The sequence below is a fragment of the Hippichthys cyanospilos genome, chromosome 11 (genome assembly GCF_059441005.1).
Source record: "Hippichthys cyanospilos isolate Australia breed blue-spotted pipefish chromosome 11, RoL_Hcya_1.0, whole genome shotgun sequence".
NCBI lineage: Eukaryota > Metazoa > Chordata > Actinopteri > Syngnathiformes > Syngnathidae > Hippichthys > Hippichthys cyanospilos.
In genome coordinates, this window is record NC_142379.1 from 3,726,856 (window position 1) to 3,753,110 (window position 26,255).

General features: G+C 38.9%; 1 protein-coding gene across 1 annotated transcript in view; it reads left to right on the forward strand.

Moving 5' to 3' along the window:
* The window catches only part of lrfn1 (leucine rich repeat and fibronectin type III domain containing 1), a 150,128-nt gene that overhangs the window by 100,234 nt on the left and 23,639 nt on the right, over positions 1-26,255 (forward strand). Inside the window, exon 3 of the mRNA XM_088428353.1 lies at positions 19,001-19,123. The gene's annotated coding sequence lies outside the window, so the exon portion shown is untranslated. The remainder of the gene's footprint in view (positions 1-19,000; positions 19,124-26,255) is intronic.

Consider the following 26,255-nt stretch of genomic DNA (forward strand, 5'->3'; position numbering starts at 1 on the left):
CACATTTTTGCACATCTAAAAAAACTATCTGCAAAATAGGGGGACCCAAAACCGCATCTGGAACCTACTTTGGCTGAAAGTTTACTGAACAATAATTTGACTCGCTTATGCAAAATTGAGAGCAATAATTACATCTAAAGATATACATTAAGGACTGAACCAAAAACTCACTTTTTCCAGGTGTAAAAATTAGGATTTTGAGTTATTCGTTTTCAAAAAAAAGGGCTGTAAACATGAAAATCATGCAATGAATTAAGATTACAATTTTGAATGAACTGACAACACTTTTTTCCAATTTATTCTAAAAAAAAAAAAAAAAAAAAAGCTCCGCCACCTAGTGGTCGACATTGGAACTACATCGAAAATAAACAACAATTCCCATTTTTGCACATCTAAAAAACTATCTGCAAAATAGCGGAAAATCACTCAAAATAGCAAAACCGTATCTAGAACCTACTTTGGCTGAAGGTTTACTGAACAATAATTTGACTCGCTGGTATTGGCCAAAAACCAACATGGGCACAACGACATGGGACCGTGTTGGAATATACTACATGAATAGACTACATGCTATTTTTTTTTTTTTCTGTTTTGGTTAGGAACTGAGCCCAACTCAACGTTTAATTATCAAATCCCTGTGTGAAAACGATATCATCCATGACCTTGGTTTTATCAAAAAAACGGAGGCGTCTCTTAAAGCGAGGCGTTTAATTTTCCTTTTCGGGTGACACACCCTTGGACTATTTTAGAGCGCGGCGTCATTCGCAGCAACTATTCAAGGAATTTTATTTTTCCACACGACTTTCTGGTTGTCATTCCAGCCTAACACAGCTCAGATTTGCGGAAGCTGGCGAATGTTAACATTTCCAAGGGTCCCAGCGTCCCACAAGAGGTGACTTGTTCCACAGCACACGACTCTGTATCCATTATAGATGGCAAGTGCGGTCGTGCCAGCAGTGTGCGTATGTTTACAGCTGTCAAATGCACCGGGAGGAGTCACTGAGAACCCCTGCAAAATAACACACGGCACTCTTTTTAGCTGCGCCGTGACCGTATTTACCAAAGTCAATCAATAATGCATGGGATGATAAATGGATTTGTGCGCATGGAGTAATATCGCAGGTTGGATATATGCAAGTTGTAAAAGATCCATTCATGCATGTTTATTCGAAAACACAGTTTGCGTTCTTTTTGAACCAGGAAATGGGTGTGAAAAAAAATGAAAATACTTGCTATAAAATTGACGCCACTGCACTGTCTGTCCATTTTTATGCAGTTTTGAATGGAGCAGATGGTTAAATGAATTCAACTTTCTGATCATTGCTGATATTGGAAGGAGGGTACTAATCTGTAACATACGAAGAAGTGATGGTGGAGTGATTGTGGAGTGACCACAGGAAGAAGTTTTGATTGCATTGTCCAGGAAACAACGGTGTTCGAATGACGAGAGGCACAGCAACGCATCTCCACCATATTGAATGCAGCAGGTTGATTGAAAGTGTATGAAATGTGATTTTTCTGGAGGGAAATTTTTGTTGAAATAATATATCATTCCGGCTGCAGCTATTATATATTTTGATATTCAGATATCCTGCTGAAAGTTGAGTCGAATAATTGGGTATTTAAAAAAAAAGTACACTAGCTATGCTATACTATACTATACTATACTATACTATACTATACTATACACTAGTTTTTTTTTTTTAACTTAACATATTTTTACTTAAAATGACACCATGTAAGGTTTAAATTGTTTTTCAATACAGAGAGCAGGAGGTGCTTCCATTCTCTGCAGCTATAACAAACATGGCCGCCTCCGGGGAAGTGTCACCCCTCCATGTAATATAATTTAATGATAACTAGACGTACGATTATATTTAAAACATACGCTAAGAACACATTTATTTGCAAGTTTGTGAAATGTATCATCTTATAATCTTATACCGTGTCCCTCTAAATATAACTTTTTACTGCTTGTGGTTTTAATCTCATATATTTTTTCTTGGCTCAAACAGCACATTTGAGTAAGCCTGTTTTGTTAAAAATTGATCAGTAGGAATGAGAACGAGTTCCACCTCTTTAACTGCCTGTGAAATGTCGTCAGTGCCTTTGATTAGCCTAAAGGTAGCATTTGAGTGCTGCTAGCCGCTAACGCTGATAGCATTTTTGTGCTGTCTGCTGCTGCTAGTGATGCTAGCTGCTAATGTTGTACCTGCCAATATTTGCTGTCAATAGGCACTACAAATAACATTGTCAAAATGTTTTTAGCATCCTTAATTATCATAATTAGCAAGTGAATTTTATTTTAGGACAACATAATGTTGTTGACATCGGCAACTTCAAAGTAAAAGCGTACCAGGACATTGATGTCCATATGTTATTTGAGAAGGTTCGGTTTTATTTTGAAGTTTGCTTTCTCACAGCGTTGCCGTCGCTGCAGTTAGCTTGACTTCTTTAGTTTAACAGTTTCAACTAAATAAAAATGGAACTGAGGCAGAAAAACATGTTATAAACAAACACGTTTTTAACCGAACAACTCAGATTTCGCGAAAACTCGTTTAACTCGTTGGCTTGCAAAATATGCTTCTTTTTTTGTTCTCGCCTCATACGTGACAAAATCTAACATGCTTTGTATCGTAATGTATTTGCCCCGTTGCTCCTTTTCTGACTGAACTAAAAGAAACGGCAATAAGGCAAATTAAATACATCGATCCCAAAGCAGAGTAATACGAAGCGGCTGTCCTCCTTGGTCCTGTCACAAATGGCCTTATCAAGACCATCGACAAATTACACCGCAGCAGAGGACCGGAAATGAAGACCGCTTACTCTTTAACCTCCCTTTTATTGTTGTTTACTGGATGGCGGGGCTGCTGTTATACCAGCACCGGGATAAAATTATTTACGGACTGCAAATAACGAAAAATGGCCGACCGGCTGCAGTGATTCATCGGCGGTCCCCAGCTCGTGTTTACACAAAATGTGTCACATTCATTTAGCAAATCATGCTCGTGCCCGAGGCTGCCACAAATACTTTTTTTTGTTTTTGTCTTTTCTTGTCTTTATTGGGAAAGAGGGGGCAGTAAAGAAAAATGATAAAAGCTGCAAGTTTACAAAATGTGTTGACGCAGTGTCTCTCAGAGTCATTGATATGTGCCAGGGGCTTTTGTTGCACAGGTAACCACTTTTTATTGCTTTTTTTTTCTCTCATTCAAGGTTGTCTGCACTTGATTTGTCGGCACAAATTCACTGAGGTTGGCTTTTCTTTTCATCATTAGTTATGTAAGATGTCATAAGGGCATTTTCTGGCTTTTTATTTTTTTAACTCAGCCATTCTGGCTGTTTGGTGATTTGATCTTACTGTATTTTATTTGAGACTTGCCATCTGCCCCTGAAAATAGCCAAATCTGCCACACATTTTTTTTTTCTTATCGACAAAAAATGTCCAATGGAAAACCAATACAAACCTATTTTTAAGTTATATATTTTGTCCCCCACATAAAGCTACTTTTCCCCATTTATAGTACGGTTAACAAGATTAATTTGTTCGGTGGTTGGGATCATGACGCGAATTCGCCGTATGGCGGGCAATCCAAATCTATGTTAATTAGCTAATGCATGTAAAACCCCAGGTAAAAACATCAAAATCGGATATACATATTAAAAATGGTAACAAAATAGTATATAGTAAGTGCTACTTATATATAATAAACATGTATACAATTAAATAACATCACAAATATAAAATATATACGTGACAAAAACGTAAGGCTGGGACGTCGTAAACTGGGGGTCCACTGAATGGGGAAATACGGGTCAAAAACCGTCTTTACAATATGGCCTACTTTGGACCGACAAATCTTTGCATGATATGCTATTTAATGTGATAATACAGGTAGTAGTAATAAAGTACGACTGAAGGTGGCAGTAACTGACACATTAGTCAAAATGCAGGGTTTCACCTAGCTTAACCGCTATACTGTAAATAAAACCTAAACATGAAAATTGAAATTAGCAAGACAGACAAGACACCCGAAGATGAAAGACTCATTCTATGTGTTTGTCTAATATTTATTCCATAACAGTGACAACAAATGATGATTCAGGGCAAATTATGATGCAATTCGGTCGTGTGAGTCAGATTATGTCTTATGCTTCCACTAGTTTAAACACGGCACTCTTGATTTGTATGGTGTGACAAATACGAATTGAGCAGCAAAATCCTCCGATTTCTAATGGTGCGGCCATTTTACCACTTTCTGTCGTCTCAAAATGAAATTTTGCAAACTTAGTTAAATCTGAAGAACCTCATGAATTTTAATTACAGCAAGGTGTCCAAACTGAGACCCCGGGGGCATTTACGGGGGCCATTTATTCTTAAGCACCTTGTGACATCTGCTACTTTTTAAAAATTTTTATATGCTGTAGAGGTTTTCAAAATTTGCAGATCAACTATTTGTGACTAAAGTAGGAAAAAAAAAACATTCCTCCTAAAAACCCTGTGACATTTACAGACATGAATTTCCTGAGGTTCCACTTTTTGCTTTTTGTCAAGGTCCAACTTGCGAACATATCACTTGAATTGCAAGAGAGGCTTTAAATTGCTTCATTGAACAATTTTGGTGTGCCTGATAAGTTCAAATAAAATCAGAGTGGCCCTTGTATCCTTAGATTTTTCCGTATGTGGCTCTCGGTTTGGACGCCCCAGATTTACGATTTGTTATAAAGGATAAATGAGTGTGGTATTAAATGTCCCTCTTAAGGGTTAACAGTGATTTTAATTATGTTAATGTGAGTCAAAACCATAAAGTAGAAGTACAGGATTTACACAAGTTGTCACATCTATTTTGCAAATTATGCTTGTGCTCTGTGCTTGCTAAAATGTTTTTTGGCTTGTACAGGGGTAGTAAAATATGATAAAGGGCTGTTTTCTCTCCTACAAAATGTTTTGTCGCAGTGTCTCATAGTCAGTGATACGGTATCTACCGGGAGGCTTATGCCACACAAGCATCCTTTTTTTGTTGTTTTGCCTGCTTAATTTATTGTGCAAATTTCCAACCTTCCGTAATCCTCTTTAATGGCTTATGTGTAGCAAAATATGCTAATACTGTTCATGCTAAACGTTTGTCTGGATGCCAGAATTTAGCATAATGTTTTCCCCTCGTTCTCTTGTTGACATCATGTTGCCAGAAGGAACTCGAATTTGTTATTTTTGTAATGCGGCAAACGCGGCGACAAAGTCAGGAGAAAGCGAGCGCGCTAACTATCAAGACAAAAAGAACAGTTATTGTACATGGTAATCGCGCCGCTCCTCAGGAGATGTATAGTCGGCTCTTGGCGGCGGGCTGCAGATTCCGCGCTTATGCGGCGGCCGGCGAGGCGTGAAATCACTTGGTTTTCACGACGCTCGTTTGCAGTCTCAGGTTAAAGCTCAATGGGGCAGCGGGAGGACATTGTAAAGCCTTTATTGAGAGCGTCAGACTTGTCTTTTACAAATACAAAAAACCTCTCCACAGTTGATGTCTTTAGATGCCCAAAATTTGCTGTTTTGTATACAAGTTGCTGTTAACAGGGCCCTGAGAGGCAAAAAAATTCACTTGGGAATTTTACCATTCTAGTACTGCAATTCCCCATATATAAGACACGCCTTCAAGCTTGGTTTTTGCTTGACCCGTCATTTCAGCAATCACGCCACCGTACCTTCCAGGATCTCTTTACCAAACATGGCCGATGAACTGTTGCTTACGGAAGTTCGCCGGTACAAACACGTTTAGGATTCGGCTGAAAAGGACTACCGTGACTTAAATACCATAAGCAACTTCTGGAAAGCATGCACACTTAGGAGAGTTGAGAATCCGTTAAAAAAGCTTGGATGATTTAAATCACTTGAATCCACTAGGATTCTCTACCTCTGTTGTAGAGTAGTGTTGTTTGTATGCTGTAGCTGCTTTTTACTGCCACCTATAGTTTGGGAGAATATCAGCTGACTGCTGGGGGAAAGCCACACCGAGTATAAAGTGCTGCAAAATACGTGCCAGCAAAATTCCGTGTGTCTCATTTCCGCATCGAGCATTCAGGCGTCAAGCATAAACCAAGCTTTAATTTTAGGGTCAAATTCTGTTTTTTCTAGTGGTGTTAGAAAAAATGTGGGGTGCATTACATCTGGATTTCTGCAGGAAACAGGAAATCATATATATATATATATATATATATATATATATATATATATATATATATATATATATATATATATATATATATATATATATATATATATATATATATATATATATATAAAACAGCACAGTTTTCCTTTCTAATTGAGAGCAAATCAAATGAAACATGAACAGTTTAAAAAAATAACACATTATAATACAGATTTTACGTGTCAGGTTTAGACATTTATAGCTATCAATTACTTTTTGTACTTTAGTACATTTAATAGTTAAACTGCTAGTACTTGTACTTCCTAAAATACTTGATTACTTAAGTACATACTGGGTAACTACCAAAGTAATCACTGACTTTAGTACATAATGCATTCAACAAATCAGTTCCTTTATACATTAATTATTGTTGGTACTTTGGTACATAAAGGTGAGGCACTTTACTACCTAAATTGATTACATTATTGCTGAAATAGTCAATTAAGGGAAACTTGAAGTAAAGGCAAAGTACAAGACAAAATGGCTGCCTTAGATGGACAAAAACGGGTGGATTTTTCTGCTTAAAAAACTTTAAAAATGATTTCGATCAGTTAATCATAGTTAATCTGGTGTTTTGAAAACTCTCATTGTAAAATATTTTCAGGTTGACCTCCCCTTTATGTTCATGTATACTTAGCTGAACTAGCCTTCTTTCTCCTCTTTTCTTTTCTCCCGCCGCTGCGTCATCATATGCCTTTTGTCATAAATTGCCCCCTCTCGATACAGTACAGCGTAGGGAATGTAATTATGTGAAAAAGCGATGATATGGGTTATATCGGGAAAGCGACAATATATACGATCATGGCCCTGCAACAGAATTACAGGAGTGACCCATTTAGATTTACATTTTTTGGCCCTCTCGTTTTTTTTCTTTTTATTATGTGCCTGTTCAAAACTAATTGGCCGGCGTTGCTGTGATCCGGTGCCCTTTATGATTTGTCCTCCTGTTCCATTGAAGTACAATAAAAGCCTTTTGTCCATAATTCCAACCGAAAGCCATTTATGTGCGATGATGACTCCCACCAGTTTTAAGCGCCACTTTAAAGAGCGATTTCAACTATTGTCAGACTGTCTTTTGTCCGCTCGCGTGTGCTGTACACAGTCTGTCATTTTGCTCTTCCGCCGCCCGATAAGTGCGTTTCATATTTCAGTGGATTGCGCCATGCGTCCCGACTACATCGCCAAATCCTGTACACAATGTACTCAGAAGATTCATAGTTCCACCTGTGGAGGGATTACGCATGTAATTAGCAAATGAAAATCTACTCCTCAAGAATTAGGCAAAAACGAAGTCTAATCCTCCTGTGTGATTTATTCATTTCCCTGTAATGAAATAAGACACTGTTTCATCAGACACACGGTCTGAAAGTCATCAATCTTCTGCCTATTTGCCAAGTTAAAACCATCCCGCCGTTTTTTTTTTCCCTTTCGTCTTTTTTTCTGCGCTTTCAACCGTTTCGCTCGGTTTCCATCAGCAGATGGAGTTTGCTTAGTCGTCATGGAGATGGATGGTTCTGTCTGCATTTGTAAGCTAGTGCTTAACTTTAAGCCAACAAGGAAGGAGAAGTCCTATTAGTGGTGTGGATGTAGTTGGAGCTCTCACTGAGCTTGCATGTTAACGAGTCTTTCCTTTTTTTTTTTTTTTTTTCATGAGAACTTCGCTAATGAGGACTGTTTGGAATCACTACAAAAAGGAAGCTACATTCAAGGCCAAGAAACGACCATAACAAGATAACAATTAACCTACATGAAAGCCGTAAACTGGGGAAAAAATGCCTTCCATTTTAAAGTTACAATTCTAAACACAAATCTGTTTATTGTTTACACTCGCTCGCCTCAGTTTTATATTTTAACGCGTTATCTCTTGCCAGTTGCTTTTGATTAAAACAACATGAGGACGTTTGATGTTTACATAGCTTTGACCTACCGTATTTTCCGCACTATAAGGCGCACCTGAAAGCCTCATTTAAAAAAAAAAATGGTGATGGTGCGCCTTATAATAAGGTGCGCCTTATATATGGATCAATATTGAGATTGGACTGATAAAGTAAGCTTTACCTGTTTTTTTTTTTGTGTTTACAGTTGAACAAGGTTGCTCGTATTGACATTGAGTTATTATGCTATTGAGAGTTTAGTGTTATTATTTGAGTTATTATTGTTATTACTTTGAGTATTACTATATTGTGATTGAAAAAGTTTTAAAATATGTCATTAATTGAGGGTGCGCCTTAAAATCCGGTGAGCTTTATATATGGAAAAAGTTTCAGAATGTGTCATTAATTGAGGGTGCGCCTTATAGTGCGGAAAATACGGTACTCTGACTTTGACGAGATGATTTTAGATGCATCCAATCCTAAAGGACAAACACCCGCAATGATTTTTGTTGAAATAACACAACTAACCAAATTTGCAGTTAGATAAGGAGATCGCTGTACAAAATAAGCCAGTTTCAATTTTTTTTAGTCATCAAATACACTTTTCAAATCGATTGGAAGTCGCTTTATTTTGGGCCATGTACAATTGATCATAAAGTCAGATTTGGAAAAGCTAGTGACATTTTGCAGAAGCACAAACACATTTGAAATACTTTATATTTAGTAACTTTTGACCAAAAAGAAAGCCGATCTCAAATGGCTTTTCAAGAGGTCTTTTTTTTTTTTACCTCTGTTCCAGCAACACCGTAGAGCTTAGCAGCCAGTTTTAATAGCCAATTAGACTTTACAACTGTCCTCCCCAGGATCTATAAACAATAAAACAGTTATTCTTGGCAGTTACTTACTAGTAAAAAAGCTTCTGGAAAGCATTCTTTTTTGAATAGCGTTTGATTGCTAGCTATCCCGCAACCTCGTCAAATTGTCCTTGAGCAAGTCTCATTTTACAGAAGTTATATTAATTGGACCTTTTCAAAAACCGAGAATTCCATTTTTCTGGATCACCGTGCCTCAGAAGTCTTTCTAAACATCCACTTCATAAATTTTCTTCCAGAAAGCTACTTTCTCTTCCTGTCCTAAAGATGACAATTTCTCCTAAGCAATAAGTGACCTGAGGAATGAATCATAGAACAAAATGTCTTATTACACCTGCGAGGTTACCAGAAAGATTGAATTTCACGCCATTGAAAGGTTTTCAACTAAAAACGCCCTTAGGATCCTGAACCAGCTTTAAATTTCCATTACTAGCAGGCCTACCTGCGAGTGACCTGTTCCTCAAGGTCCAGGCCTCCCCCCACGACCTTGCCCCGCAGGGAGACAGGATTCATGAGTATCGATCGGCTCGGGATGCACACACACCTTAATTCTTTTCGACACCTCCGGTGCCAAAGGTCATGAGAATGAAGGTATTCGTTCAATCAGAGTGATTTCACTTAAAGCGTTTAGTCTCATTTAAGGCCAAAAGCCGGTTCTGCTATGATTGTTCATTTGAGTGAGATCCTGGTTTAAATGAGATAAAAGATTTCTCAGAAACTCCATCGAGATCTCGTTTCAACACACCAAGGCTTGCTTTGAGTGACGTATCTTCAATACTGGCTGGGGTTTCTGTGGTTGCTCTGCAAGATGTTCCGCAATTAGGCTTTGGCCGTTCTGACATAGCTGCAAGCCACGGATAGCCCGCCATGTATTGTTGCATGTGATCCAGCATGCAAATTAAGTCCTTAATTAACATGTTGACAAAGGGTGTAAATGACAGCAGAATGAGGAATTTTCCCTGCGATGGAGTTTGACCTCGGCAGCCCCCGACCTCTGCTGTTTCATGAGCGAGCGGTTCTGTCATAGTGACCTTGAAATGACCTTCGGCTAGCATGCGACTGTCGCTAAACGGCAAGTCAGAGGAAGAGGTGCTTTCTGGAGATTAAACTCCAAACGTAAACCATCAATTCTGCTCATTAAAGCCACAGAAACAAGAGAAGAACTCCGAAAGTTAGTCATAAGGATTTCCTGCTCCTTCCTCCACAGTGGCCTAACATTTTCCGAGTCCACTCGAGGGTAAGCTCAAAGATTGCCGCTACAAGTGTCAATATCTGGGAAATGAAGCGCAAAGAAAGGTGACTTCCTCCAATATGCACGCTTTCAGTCAAATCCATAATTGATTGACTCTCCGAGGCTTGTTTTGGTCCCTCGGGGGGTTGAAGGACGTCTGAGTTACCTTTTGGAGTCTGCTTCAGTGACGGCCCGCCGACTGAGGTAAAGAAGAAACGATTCATGGATGAATTGACTGAAGAGTGGCTGACTGGGCACCTGGACAAACAAGCAGATGGGTTTGAATTGACTTTGCTGCCTTAGAGTCACTTTAAATATGTATGGCTTCAACATTCGCAGACAGGTATGTTTGAGGAATCAATTCCTCTAGTATTTGTTCATCTGGAGGGGAATATTACACAGGATCGTCAATCTTTCCTCGTTTATGATGGAACTCCACTAAATTTTCATGAACCACCCATCATCTCATTTGGGGATTTCCAGACTTTCCGATTTGTAGTTACTCCGTTGGGAGACGGAAGCTTTGCCATGCCTGCTGTGAAACAGCAGTCTCAGGATTCTCTTCAGCATGTCCAAGACTTGCCCGAGGGCTTCCTCTTGGCTGGACAAGCCTGGAACACCTCACCACAGGGGCGTATTGGAAGCATCTGAAACAGATAGCACCTCAACTCGCGCATCTTGATGTAGAGGAGTCTCTGCCAGATGACCAAGCTTCTCACCCTATTTCCTTAATGGTGGGAACAAACAGCTTTAAGGGTTAAGATTAGAGGTTTACAACAGGGGATGAATGCAGAACGGGCTCCACATTAAAGAAGGTGTCGTCTCCGCCGCCACCGCTTCAACTCCTGGGTATTACTTCCTTCACGTGACGGACATAGCGACCGTAGCAAGCTTGCACTGCACACAATGACAAAAAATGGAAAGTGTGGAAGATTATTGTACCAGTTGCTTGGTTTCTGGCTGTTTTGGAGTAAATCAACCAAAAGACAAGATTCATTTCAAGTGCATTCTTTTTCCTCTCTTCGATGTTAAGGGTAGCTGCTGAGTTGGGTAGTTTTCTCAGTGCAAATTGGGATTTTGTTAAGTAGAGTAGAATAGATAATGTCAGGTAGAAATGGGGCGGGTACCTCATACAATTCTGTTATCCGGGCCTCGAACGCTTTCCTTGGGCATCAGCCCGGCGAAAACCTGCAAACTGGGATGAGCTCCAGGATCTACAGTATATTTTGGGTCAGGTTGGTGGAACTTTGCACAGGGTTGACCCCGAAAACGATTTGTGTTCCAGTTAGGAACTGAGCATTTTTATTTCACATGCTTGATCTTGTTCTCGTAGTCATAAGTAAAAGCATAAAAACTAGATTTTTTCTTCAATACCGTTGGAGGAAGATTGATCTTTCAGGTTTCTTTCAAGTTTCATACTTATAAAAATTCCCGTAACGGAATGAGCTAGAGGGTGAAGGTCAGTTGGCTGTCCGTAGCACGTGTTAGCTGAATTTGTTATGGCATTATTTTCAATAAAAGAAGCAAGCAGGCTGAACCACCGTCCGAGTCCATCCTTGTTCCCACAAGGAATATTACTGAAATGGAGAGGATCGTGTTAAATTATGATGTCTCCAGCTTATTCAGTTAAGAATGCGCAGGTAAGAGAACACGAAAAGGTATTCCACTTTGACTCGTTTATTAATTGGAAAATACACACAATCGTAGACACGGATGCTGCGTAATATCGGGTATTTTAAGCTAAAATTAACTCAAGCAGCTTCACAAGGAAAAGGAAAAACAACTGCTTTGAGAACATTCAAAGTTACTTTAGCAGGGCGTTCACTGACCGCGCACAATGTGGGAAATGTGAAATACACTGAATTGATTTTGTTTTGCGATAGTTTTTTACACTCTTGCCAAAGTGCTTATACATGGTAACATGAAAATATCAGCATTCGATCCCAAAATTAAGGGCGTATCTTAATAAACAGGTGCGTTTTATACGTGGGGAATTACGGCATATTCGCCATGACGAGTTAAGTTGTAATGGCCGCACTGATCTGTTAAACCTGAATTCTCCGACGGCTCGTGTTCATCCCACACCTGTCACAAGCCACGGAAATATTCCAACTGAAGACCATTAACCTCAGATTTAGTGATGCCCATTCCCATTTTTCAAGCCCCAAGATTAATTCATGTTGACCAACTTGAAATGTTAGACGCGAACCAATACCTTGTTCAAATAGTCAAAGCCTAACAGCGGTCAGTGTTTGAAAAGAGTCAAATATTTCAAGATAAGAACCAGCAGAAGGTTGAGCAAACATTGAAAAATGACAGCTATTGAGTATGTAGGATGAATTTGGTGCTCGCTACCATTGGCTGGTACGTTTTGTTCCGCCTGTGCGTCTCTGTGCAGTTTGGCGGTAAGACAAGTCAGACCAGCGTTCCCACTCAAACGATTGTGTAAAATGCACTTATATAAAAACAACAAATCCGTCTAATTGTGCTTTTGGAGAGCTGTGACACTCTTAATGTCCAAGTACCTCAACTCATTGAATTTCTGCCACATACCTAATTGGCTAATTAGGCATTTGTTTTACTGAGTAGCTGAAACAGGTGTTACCATATGGCGAGTGGCTAATTAGCTCACTGTGATCTTAGAAAATAACCAAACCTTCATTTCTTCGTGAACGACACTTGAGGACGTAAATACAAGCATCATGCTGAATGAATGCCGTTCCAGTTAGAAGAGCGTTAATAACATTTATCGTCCAAAGTTGTGCGGCATCGATCCTGTTTTTAGGACTTTTTCCACATCACATCCTTAACTAGGAAAAATAAGAGCATGTGAAATGCTAGCCATGTTGGATATTACTGTATTCTCCGGACTATAAGGCGCACCTGTATATAAGCCGCAGCAGCAAAAATCGAGCAAAAAAAAAAAAAATGTCATGGATAAGCCGCACTGGACTATAAGCCGCGCGTTTATAGTCAGATATTTACACAAAAAGATGTTATATGGAATTTTTTTTATTTTTTCTACTTATTTAATTGCCTGCCAACAGCAACATCCTCTCTTTAACAGACTCAACATGCCTGCATATTTAGCACCAACATAATTATGCAAAAATGGATGGATTATTTTCAACATAACACCAACAGAATACTGCAGTTAAATCACAGTTTAAACTCAAAATCAATTCTTTGATCGCATCTTCTTCTGTCTCCCAATGTTTAATTGCTAGATTATTTGAGTAAACATATAAACACATTGCAGATAATTCATACATACAATCATAAATATTTAAATGCAATCATATATACCTTATATCATAGTTACACATCACAAACATTTATACACAATCTTTTTCAATTTAGACATATTTTTTAATATTTTTAATGATTTATTTTTAAAACTCTTTTCGAGTTTTGTCTCCTGATGGCTAGCAAAAACAACAAAAAAACAAAGATAAACTGGACTGGACTATAAACCGCAGGGCTCAAATCGCGAGGATAAAGTCGCGACTTATAGTCTGAAAAATACGCTAAGTGATCGCCCTGTCCTGTGCTGACGTCAAACTTATCACATCGGGCCAGGTGACAATTTCAGCCTTGGAAACGGAGATAGCAAGAAATCACTTGTTCCTCCATTGTGGACGAGCGAAGGACCGGATGTGTGAGCTCTTGTCGGCTCAGGTGGCTTTGGGAGGAGTTAGCGGCCACACATATCGTATAAAAGTAGAGGCACCATGTCAGACTGTGAAATGAGTGTGACATTTATGGCGTCTACACTTTTACTTCCTCCCTCTTAATTCATTTCTCGACATGCTAGCAACCGGCTGAGACCTGGGGTGAAGTGAACAAGATGGCAATGACTTAAAAAAAAAAAAAATGGAGGCAAAACCATGCGGCATAAATCCTTGGGTTACTGGATGAATAGCAAAAGGTGACATGCCCCAAGTCCCTTCTCTCTGAATACAAATTCATATACAGTGATCCCTCCTACTTCGCGGTCTCAGATATCGCGGTCTCAGTACTTTGCGGGTTTTTCCAGGAAAAATTAAAACTATTTGAAAATAAAAAATAATTTTAAAAAAATGTGCAAAAATGGAAAAAAAAAGAAAAAAAACAGAAGCGTACATTATACAGTACTGTTTTCATCAAATAACTAAGTAATATTAGTTAATAACTATGTTAAGAATTCTTCAAGCGTTTATCTTGGTTTGAAATTTATGCTTTTAATTTGTCGGGTCGCGTTGCATTTCCGTTTCCTGTTTTACGTTCTCTGTGCGTCATTCAGCTCGTTACGGTGACGTAGGGAATGACAACGTAAGCTCATATTTATAGTTTATTATCATTTATATTGATAACGCACGCTACTGCCTATGTTTAGTAAGCGATGAGTTTTTATTCTTTTTATGTGTTCGTTTGTGTAGAGGTTGCACTTTATAGTTAGTAGTTGTTGTTCGTTGTTGCTAACCCGCTAATGTCGGCTAAAAATACAGTAAATCCATAGATTACGTGTTTATATGTTAGTTTACTGACTTTAAGATTGTTGTTGATTTATTATTCAACAGATACTACATGATACACCATACATGAGCTAAAATAAATGTGAAGTTCAACGTGATGACTTGTGTACTCTTCCACCGGAGTCTTGGTGCAGATAACCAGTCCTGAGAACAAATTCTCAACAAACTAAGTAATATTAGTTATTTAATGAATATACAATAATGTTAATAAGGATAAAGTGATGGTAAATAATAGGAGAAAGGAAATAAAATATGCAAAAAATACCAAAAAAAAGGATTGTTTATGGGTACTGCGTCTATATTGAATTTAGTAACTGATACCCTACTTTGCGGGTTTCACACTTCGCGGGGGGTTGACACCCCCCATTAACCGCGAAGTAGGGGGATCACTGTCCAGTAAAGCTAGCTGGAGGAATTTTGTATATGCATGACAGCTCTGTGTGAGGTATATGCTAATCGTTGTTGGGGTTTGTGCGGTGCGGTGAGGAAAGTATAGTTTGGTGACCTTGGCTGGTTCCTCCTCGTGCCGGTTTTCAGCGGGGACTAAGTCAATTACAGACGGAACGTTCTTCCATCATCATTTGGCCTTTTGTAACGGCGTCTCTTTGTTGTTTTGCTCGGATCCTTTCCAAAGCCGTGTCAAAATACGATGCATTTTTCATCAAGCCCTCTCTTGCCGCACCATCCCTTTTCGCTTTGTTCTCCTTTAGCTACGATGATGCGGTGAAATATTAATGACAGGACGCACATTCATAGTCTCGGTATACCCGTTGCTGTTTTTTTTTTTCCCTCTTGTCTCCCCCGCTGCTTTCGCTTCCTCCCCGTTGTTTCTTAATCAGATCAACATTCATATCGTAGCCAAAGCTGCCAAGTGGAAGAGGGAGCAAGCACAGTCAATGAGATTATGACTGTATGACTGCTTCCACTGTGTGTTGAGGAATGTTGCCCGTCTCGCCCGGAAAAACTGTCTCGGACTAGATCGTGAATGCAAAAACGATCCCACGTGGAAATGGCTTTTTTTTTAACATCAAATGATGGAGTTGATTCAAGTTGATTTTCCAGTGCATCAGACGGCGACCTGCCGTGCAGATTGAAATAAAACACAAATGAACTCGTTCAGTGCCAAGAGTTATTGGAAAAGGAAACCTCTGAATTTTTTTAGCATTTTCAATCACCCATCAAGGCCAACAGAGAATTCTGTGCTATCTCTTTGTAAATATGGGTGGTATCATATAAAAGATTGACTTCCATTCTTTACTTTGAATTGCATGTAAGGTAATAGCTGCGTTATGAGCGTCGAAACACTGCCATTCAATGGTCACAGTTATCTCTACAGAGCTCACTTGGCTTATATTAGATAAGCATTAGTCAAGGGTGACAGCTCATCTCCATAAAAAAAACGTATTTGAATTTTATGATTTAATATTACTATTTTAAAAGACGTCTTTTGATGCAAAGATTAGGGATTGGACAACATGCTGCAAAAGGTTTTATAAATTTACAATATGCGTATTCAGTCAACTATACATTGGCGAATACGGTCTGGCCGCACCTCCCCAATAATGTCTGTGACCAAATCCTGTGCGCTGTGACCAGTGTCAACATTGGTGTAGAGCCCTGATGCATCTATCATGTTTGTCCTGACTATTTAATAGATTTATTATTCACATTTGCTATCACCCCTAAGTGGCACAATGGCAGCCTCTGAAATGCATGTGCTTGTCATTCACAGCTATAACACAGCTTACTTTGCCTGAGATTTATTTGTAGGTGCTCCCTATCTTTGTCCTGGTTTCAGTTTCTAGCTGATAAGAGCATTCTGGGATGCGTTTCAAGTAACCAATGAATGCACACCTAATTTTAATCTTTCTCTGATTGATTCTTGGCCAGGAAATGCAAGATAGAAGTTTAGTTTAGTAAATTCAGCCTCGGGAATACTTTGTTTTAATTTTAGTGTATGAGACAGGTGAAGTTTAGTTAAATGTTAGTTAGCGAGTATACTGGGTTCTAATTTTGGAGGAAATCTTCTAAATTCCATTTCTTCAGGCCAAACCCAATGGAAATGCATTGAATCTCAGAAAAACAAGGTCACCTTACAAACAAAATGACAGACTGCCTGTGTGTTTCATTGATTTTTTTTTTTTTTTAACATCCTGTCATGATGAACACATGTGCCAGATTTTGTGTGACTCATTCACACTGGTGGCGACTGCGACTGAGATGTTTTTCTTTCTGATCCGACCTCCAAATGACACTCTCTATGCCACTATATGTTAGTATATTATGAATTTGCCATTTTGTCTTCCTGTTTGAATTTGTAGTGCGCTCAGTTGAAAATCTATTAAATTGATTAGGAACAATGCCACTCTATTCCAGTTTCTGATATATTTTTTTGTTTTTTTAGATTTATAGTACTTATGGTGCAGAAATATCTTTACTATAAGTACATCACAACATCAACATCAAATGACGTATTGTTATAAACTAAAAATAAAACAATGGTAAACACTTTTCTTCCAAATCTGACAATAATCACTGCAGAGATGCTGAAATTCTTATGATTTGGGTAATTGTAGACCTATAAATGAATGATCAATGATCAACATAATAATGAATTAATTTGAAAATCGATTAGTTGTCGATTAACTGTCGGAAAGTCCACCATATAAAAAGCTATTCGGGATTGGAGGGTTGCAATTCCAAACACAGCCATAATTCTCCATCGAGGTACCGCATAAGAGTAGGTGTCAAACTCCAGTCCTTGAGGGCCGGTATCCTGCATGTTTTCCATGTTTCTCCCTCCAACACACCCGATTTAAATGATTATGATCATCTTCAAGCTTGCCAATGAGCTTATCAATCGAATCAGTAATGTAAGAGAGAGAAACATCAAACATGCAGGATACCGGCCCTCAAGGACTGGAGTTTGACACCTGTAGAACGTGTTTATTTTAAATTTCTGATAAGCTTTTGAATAGCTCCCCAAAAGCGGATTTCTTTGTTGGATTTATAAGCCACGAAACTGAAGCTTGGGCCTCAATAGAGAAAAAATAGATGTGATGTGCTAACGAGCAACAGCAGTGGTTTTTTTCATACCTCACCTTAGCTGTATGTTTGATTGGTAAACGTACTAATTAAAAATTTGTGACAATAGCGTTCGTTACATGAAACGGTGAATGATTTGATGTCTTTTGATGCGAGCGTGCCAACGTTTTGGATCAGACGCACACCAGAGAGAGCAGAGACTGACTAATATGCGAATAAAGAATACTCTGGCAACATTCTGGCTGAGGCAAAAGCATGAATCACTCTTTTTGAAGTCAAAGATTGACCTTTCGAAGGATCTGAAAGAAGAAAGCGCTGACAGCAGTGTTGACTTGTTTGGCAAATGGAAAGTCAAAAATCACTCCAGCGTTTTGCCAGCGGGACCCCGAGGGTCAAAGTCAATATGCCAGGTTGGGCGCCCATGTTGTTTTTTTTATTTTTTTTTTGGTTTGTTTTGTTGTTAGTTTGCACTTTAGATTGGGATTGAGTTTTTTTTTTTTTTTTGGATTGCTAACATTTATAGGAAGGACGGAAAAATACTTAGAATCAAATGGATTACATCATTCCCTGCCATTGACAGATATGGACGTCAAAGATGCTGTTTTTTTTTAAATAGTTTGACATATTCATAAGAAAAAAAAAAACCGTACAAATACACCCAACACTTACACATCCACTTGTAACAATAACTCTACCATTCACACGGTTGTTATCATCATCATCATTTTAATGATCAATGTCATAAATATAATTTTTTTCCACATATTAGGATAAAAAAGTGCCTGAAAAAAAGCTGGTGCATTGAATACCAAAGACGTAATTGTACGTATTTACAGATCCCAGATATTACAACCCCTGTACTTATTTGTTTTGGGTTTTTTTCAAATTTTATGGTAAATGTGCAACAGGACACACATTAAATTTTAGTCTTAATAAATAACCTCAACATATTTCCAAATGATCCGTTAAATAAAAACGGATTATTTGTTGTTTGCAGCTATCGTCCATTCTAATCGGTATTGATAACGAGTTTAATGGATACAATAGAATGGTCTTCAAAAATGGTATTCCAAAATTTTAACTCAGTCACTGCCAGCCATTTTGGAACATTTTGTCACTTTTAAGAACCATTAAACATTGCATCCGATCATATATCTAAACCGTAGCACGGATGCCATCTACTGGTGATTGTGCATCAACTGGGTTGCTAGAACATGTGCGTATTTCCTGCTTATTGCTAAACTTTTCTCTTATGGTTTAGGTGGTGCTTTCCAGTTAACACCCAGCCACCCCTTGCTGCCAGTGCCCCTTTGTGGCGAGTAGACGCCCATCAGATCGGTATACTGATGTGATTCCCGCAATGGATTCCAGAGCTTGACTTGTGGTGAGTTAATTGCGTGGACTCGCAGCAGCTGCCTCCCTCTTTCAACCTTTAGCCGAAAGTGTTGCGTTAGCAGTGGCGCATCAGCACATTCTCGATGCAGCATATGCATATCAGAGATGGCCATTTATTACAGGGAAGACCATGAAGGTGCAGGTGCAGAGCAGAATTAGGTCAGATTTATTTATTTATTTATTTTTTTAAACCCTGCTTGGTCATCTAAGTTTTAGTAGTCAAGGTTTTGCAACGTGGTTAGAACTAGAAAGCAGAACAACTAACTTTTATATACGAATTTTATATACGATGTTAAAGGAATAAAATTGTTTATAATTGATCAAATTGTATGTCCACTGTAGTGGACATTTGTTTTTGCTCTATATATTTTGACTGATTTAAACTAGTATACTATTAAATCCTTGTGTCTTCAGTAGAAGATGTTTTTAGGTTGTTTATTATCATAATTTATTTGAATTTTAGCATCAATTATTATATCTCCCATGATGTCTCATGTGTTTGGATGGATTGCAATTAAATTTGCTGTCTTGCTGAGACAAAATGGACACAGCAGCGAACAAAAATAAATTGGCCGGGTCTCAGGAAGATATTTTTGGGGGAGGCATCTATTTATGGTGCATCATTTATGTTTTCAAGTTGGCAATGCACTCAAACAATTCATTTTGGCATGATATACAGTATATGGTCTTAAGAAATGGTATTATGCCTTATGAATTAAAATAACAGATGGAGGTCTTCCTGCAGTTCTTTGTAAACATAACTTGTATGTGTTCAGCCTCTGGATGAACTCCCACAACGGTGCAAACGCCCTTATATCGTTGCACCCGTCTTACATACATACACACACTTGTCCTGGGCAAAAATAAGGCCCTCAAACCATTAAAAAAAAAAGTGTGGCTTATTAAATTTGTTGGAAAAAAAGCCTTTTTTTTTAGAATTAATTTATTTCTGTTTATTTTAATCAATTAATCAGGCAAAAATTGAGTGGATTCATCAATAAAATAGATGACAAAATGTCCATTACTTTATTCAAAAAGTGAACATTATTTAATAACATACCCAGACAAAGTTTGTGTAACTTGTTCACTTTTTATTTTTATTTTATTTATTTCGTTTTACAAGCTAAATGCAAATGTATTAGGTTGTAGAGAATCATTGTCATTCTAAAACGCCTATCAACTAATTTGATCATCAATCGAGTAATGGTTGCGGCTGGAATTTGATCCAAGTGGCCTTCACAAGTCTTGTGGCTTCCTTCAACCTGCAGATGTCCTGCTTATCGCCATGAATATAAAATATGTGATCCGTGCTGGTTCTGGACGGTTGCTGGTGAAGTCTCTGAAGTTGAAATGGGCCATAAAACGCAGCCATACTTAAGGCTGGGGCCTTACATCATATAGCATGTGAGCGTTCATTAAACGCCGGCGCACGAGAGGATGGGATTAATGATCTGTGCTCTGTCTTCAGAGAGCAGTCAGCTGTGAATAATTGTGCACATCTCAAGTGCAGTGGGTACCTGTAACCCCCTCAGCATCTGTCTACTGGTCCCCATTTTTTTTTTTTTTTGGTCATCGTGCGATGGCCACAAAACAAGCACATCCACCAGTTTCACCGAGAGGGTTTTTGGGAGTAAAAATAGTAAAGCCCTCGAGGGAGTTGGCTGGTTGGCCTACCTCTGACCCCTTGCGGCCGTGACCTCCGCGCTGGCCGCAGCCAAGAGGAAATTGCTCAGTGATAAGAACAAAGAAGTCATATGGCTCCCGCTTGCACTGCACTGGTTCAAAAGGGAATGGCTGGAGCGTGCTAATTAGCCCATTAGTGTTGCTGAGTCGGACATTAAGGCGCTTCCTCTCGGTGCTTTTCCAACATGTAGCTTCACTCTTCACGCACAAGCAAAAAATGATTTTTTTTTTCCATTTTCGCCATTTTACAACAGAATAAGTCATGGCTTCTTGTAAGTTTTACACTGTCAATCATTCAAACCCTCCGTTTTAGCCAAACACTTGGAAAAAAGTTGAATAAATATCCGGGATTGATTTTCTGAAAAACAAAAAGTAAGACTATGTCTTTAGGATCGAATGAGTCAACATTGCTTTTACCTTTTTCTGAAAAGGAATTTATCCAGGGAGTGCAGGGCTGTCAAACTTATTTTAGCTCAGGGGCCAAATAGAGGAAAATCTATTTTCCATGTCAGCCAGACGTGCCAGACTGGTCTGAATTCTCCAAAAATAGCGGCAGTAAATTTGCTTATATATATATATATATATATATATATATATATATATATATATATATATATATATATATATAAACAAACCTTGTTTATATATGGCACTGTAGCGTCTCATTTTGGACACTGGGCTGCACAAGACTCACAAAGACGTTTAGCACAGTGTGCTGAATGCAGAGCTGTAAAATAAGTAAAATTAAAAAGAAATAAGAGAGTTGTTGTTGGAAACACAAATACAAACCAAAGCCAAATACCTGGTGATGGCCCGGATGGCGACCCCCGCCCTTTGTGAATCTCTTCAGGTCGACCGAAGGATTTTATCTGCACGGAGCAGATGCACGATGAAATTAGATACAAATATGGTCACTTCCGCTTGTGAGTTATAAAGATTTTTGTCTTTTGATTATGGTCCTCTTCACTTTTTTTTTTTTTTTTCATACTTCACCAAATCATCACACAGGCCAGATCAATCCTCCTTGTGGACCAGATCCGGCACGTGTGCCGTACGTTCGACACCCCGATCTGGCTTGTTTTGTGTTCCGTTTACATTCCCAGCATCTTCTCTTTTTGTATGTGTGTCTATTAAGATTCTTTGGCCGCCTTTTCTTTGAAGAATAATTTAATCCAGGTTGTCAAATCTGAGGAGGCACGAACACAACTTCCCCCCTCTAGTTCACGGCTGCGCGCACTAAGTAGATGGTGAAGCCAAGTTTCCGGGATGGAGGACCACAGTAAGGAAGGGAACGGGGTCAAGTTATTAGCCTCGTGTATTCAATATTCCTGCGGTGCCACGGTTGCTAGAAGCCTGCCTTCTTCCTGCCTTGTGTTCTGTGCGCCGCTTCTCTTGTCAATGTAATCTTCTCAGACGGGCAGCTCGTGTGTCCCGGAATATCAAGCGTTGAAGGCCAGCGGTTATTCTCCGGGTTAACAGCGCTCGTCGCCCTGTTAAAATGTGGGAATATCTCTGGAGACGCCGGAGAAATGAGTGCTGACTTTCATTTTTTTGTATTGTCGTTTTGCATTTTATATACTATATCCATTTGAAATAGCCGAGGTCTCGATGTCAGGGTTAAGGGTTCAAATTTGGTTTTAAAAGCTGGATTAAAGTTTCAGATTTGGCTTTCAAGGCTGGGTTAGGGTTTTAAATCAGGGATGCGTGCAATTGTGGGTGCAGCTTTAGGATTTCCAGGTAGGATTCGGAGACAGCGTTTGTGTTTCAGTTAGGTTTTTGTGGAATTTAGGGTTTTCAAAATAAAGTTTACATTTTCAAGATTCAAGAGTCTTGTCATATGCTTAGTAATACCACACAATGAAATTCTTATTCTGTTCACGCCCCCGACTGGAGACTACAATCCATAATCGAGCAAATAATAAGGTAGGCAATAAAACAAAAACAGAAAAAGTGGGCTTCCAACCCAGCCACTGCTGGGTTTCAAAGTGTTCCCAGATTTTTGGAGATTTTAAAATTAGGATTAGAGTGAGTGTTTCTAAATGTGGTCTTGAGTCTTAGTTAGGGGTTTTAATGTCAGTCGGTACTAAGATATTCATTTACAATTCTGGAATAAATTTAGGGTTTCAATTAGCACTTATGAACAGGGTTCAAAAATAGTGTTCCAAGGTTAATCACTTAATCTTAAATTAAGCCAGTATTAGAGTTTAATGTTAAAGTTTCAAAGCAGTAAGTGTTTCAAGTTGGAGTTAAACATCCAAGAATGGTGAGTCAAAGTAACGTTCCAAGCCAGGGTTGGTGTTTCAAGGTAGGGTCTCAAGCCCTTTTCAGAGATCAGAGTTTGAGTTCGGTAAAGTCAGTACTAAGGTTTGTGTTTCAGATGCTTACTACAGCTTGGGTTTCAAGTGAGTCTTTACATCCAAGAATAGTGTTTCAAAGGGTCTAAAAATTGGGCATGGATATGGTTTCAAAGTCAGATTTTCAAATAAGGTTTCTAGCATAGCTTGGGTTTTCAAGCCTGGGTTTGAAAGGTTTGAGTTAAAGTCTGTGTTTTATGTGAGGGTCATGCAAAGGGGGAGGTTTGTAAGTGGTCGGAAACTAAAAACATACTGTATTGTCTAATTAGGGTTTCAAGACAGGGTTTACGTTTCTAACTGAGCTTTTGTGGTAAAGGTAAGGTTTCAAGTTAGGGCACCAAATATTGGTGATGCTCTCAAAAAGGGATTTCTAAAAACAAAAAGCCGCAACCTAATCTGCCGTGCCAAACAAATGAAACCAAAAAGGATGTTGAAATATTTTCAAATTCAAAGTGTACGTAGCAGTGCCGCCCCTTTCTTTTGGGCGGTTGTCCCGTTGTGTAAACGTGAACATCAAAGGGACCTGCAGGCAAGCGAAAGCCAGTTGTAATATTCTGGTAGGAGAAGGCAGCAGAGCCGTCAAACATCTTCTCATTGGACCACTGATCCACTTCAATACATTCATCTTGACATAGGCCAGCTCGTACGCCATTGATTCTTTTACTTTTCTACATCAAACCCTTTAGAGTTGGAGGGGGCATGGATATACAGTAGCAAGCATTCTTTCAACCCCCCTTGAGGCGATATGTTTGTCTTGTTGCATCAAATGTTTCCAGCGCAAACATGTGCTCGTTAGCTACCGCTGACTTAAAGAATCCATTTACATTCATATAAAAAAAATAGCATAATCAGGGCTTTTTTTTCCCCCCTCGACTGAGTATAAACAAGCCTCCCAGAGCAGAAAAAAAAAACAAAACAAAAAACAGAAAGAGTCTCTCATGTGGGTGTCAAGCCTGGAGTTTAGTCAATAACAAGCAGAGTTGCATACTTCAGATCTGTGCTTGGAAACAATAGTGGTTTCCTAGAAGATGTTGGAAAAAAAAAAGTTGGGGGATTTCTTAGACCTCAGTGTTTGCGGCCAAGATTAGAAAATGCCCTCTCCAAGTTTACCCCACAAGGGTGTGAGAAATGCATGCTTGATTTTTTAGGTTTTGGGGTTAAGGCTTTAAATTTTGGCCTTAATCCAAGATGGAATCATGTATGATTTCAAATAATGTTGGACATATAGTTGGGTCAAATATAGCTCAATTTGGGTCATTTTGACCAATGTTTCCTAAAAATCAGAGTTATTTTGTATAAAAATGCACCCAACGATCCTAAAAATTCAGGTTATTTCATAAAAAAAACTTCCAAAACAATCTGTTACTATGTATAAAATGACCCCCACCCAAAAAAAAGTAAAAATGGCCCAAAACAATAGATTAATTTGCAAAAAAAAAATATATATATATTATGTTAAATCTTTACAAAACCTACCCAAAAACAATGTGTTTTATTGTATGAAGAAAAAAAAAATATTGGATAATTTTGTAAGAGCAGCCCACAACTATAAATTATATTGTACAAAACGATTTCCTAAAAATCAGATTATTGTCCAAACCATCCCACAGCAATCTTATATTGTACAAAACGACCTGAAAAGTTGTGTTATTTGGTACAAAACTCAGATCTGAGCATTACAAATTTGGATTTCAAGGTTGTGTTAAAATTTCAAAGTAGAAGCCAGGAAAGGTTTTCAAAACTAAAATCCAAGTCTTGACTACAGTTTCGAATGCAGGTTTTGAAGTCTCAAACAGGATTTAAGAAAATTCAAAATTCAAGTTTCCACCTAGTTTGAAGCATGGGTTATGGTTTCGAATTAGTTTCAAGGCTAATTGAGGGTTTCTACATAGGGTTTCTAATCTTCTTTTCATCCCAGGTTTAGAGATCCAACTTTGGTTTGAGGTTTTAAACCACAGTTCAGATAAGTCCTCGTGCATAGTTAAGGATTTAAAATCCGGATTCATATTGTGAACCCATTACAGCAGCTCAATCTAGATTTCTTGGTCTTTTTTTCATTGCAATTAAAAAAAAAATATGAAATGAGATTTGCTGATATCTGCGGAAACCCAGTGAACATCTCACATACCTGAAGTACCTGCATATTGTACCTTCATTTGAGATCCACTGGTCCAGATTAGTGGCATTGCTTAAACAGGTATGCCGAATTCAAATCTGATAACTGATGCAGTACAGTCTGCATTCGAAGGGCTATTTATAAATTTCTCCTCCGGGGACTAAGCTTCTCCGACCTGCGCTGAGGTAACACTTGCATGCCTTTCATCACAAATTGTCAGGATCTTTTAGCTGCACTCTAGCTGCTCCGTTGCACATCTGGAGAGACCTGGCAGCGCCGTTCGCCCGTTCCCCGATGACACCGGCGACCAATCTGTTACTGTAATTCGCTTTGGCTGACCGGGACGGCGAGGAGAAGGCATGAGGCAGGCATGTCGTAAAACGCCCCCCGGCAGCGCAATGAGCCGCCTTGGATGAAGCGCAAACGGAGAGGAGCGCTCTTAAAGTGGCGTAATGGCGCCGGGCCGGACGTGGCGGAGCGTGTTAGCGGATGGCGGAAAATAGAAAATAGCCCGGCGCCTCGCTCCTTCTCATCTCATCCACTATTGATGTTTTATAGCTGGATTTGATCAGCGGGAATACCTAAAACTAATCAAGCTTATCTATTATTCATGGACTTTGTTATGGCGTTGGCTAATTGGCCGGAGAAGCCTTCATTTTCCTGTTTGTAATGAGAGGACGGATTACACACCTGGTGCATCCCCAAATCAAATAAATAAATCTGATCATATTGCCGGGCTGGCTACTCAAGTTCAAATTTGTCACTTAAGGAGGGAGGCTTTTATTTCAATGGAAAACGGGTTCAATTGGTTCTTTTACGACCACCGTTTGTGTGGGGAAAAAGTGGACAGATTGGCCGCTAATTGAAAAGCCATTTGAACAAACGGGGAAACAAATAGGGAGAGCGTGGTGCGCTAGTGGGTAAAACATCTGCCTCGCAGTTCTGCAATTCTGGGTTTGAACCTCCTC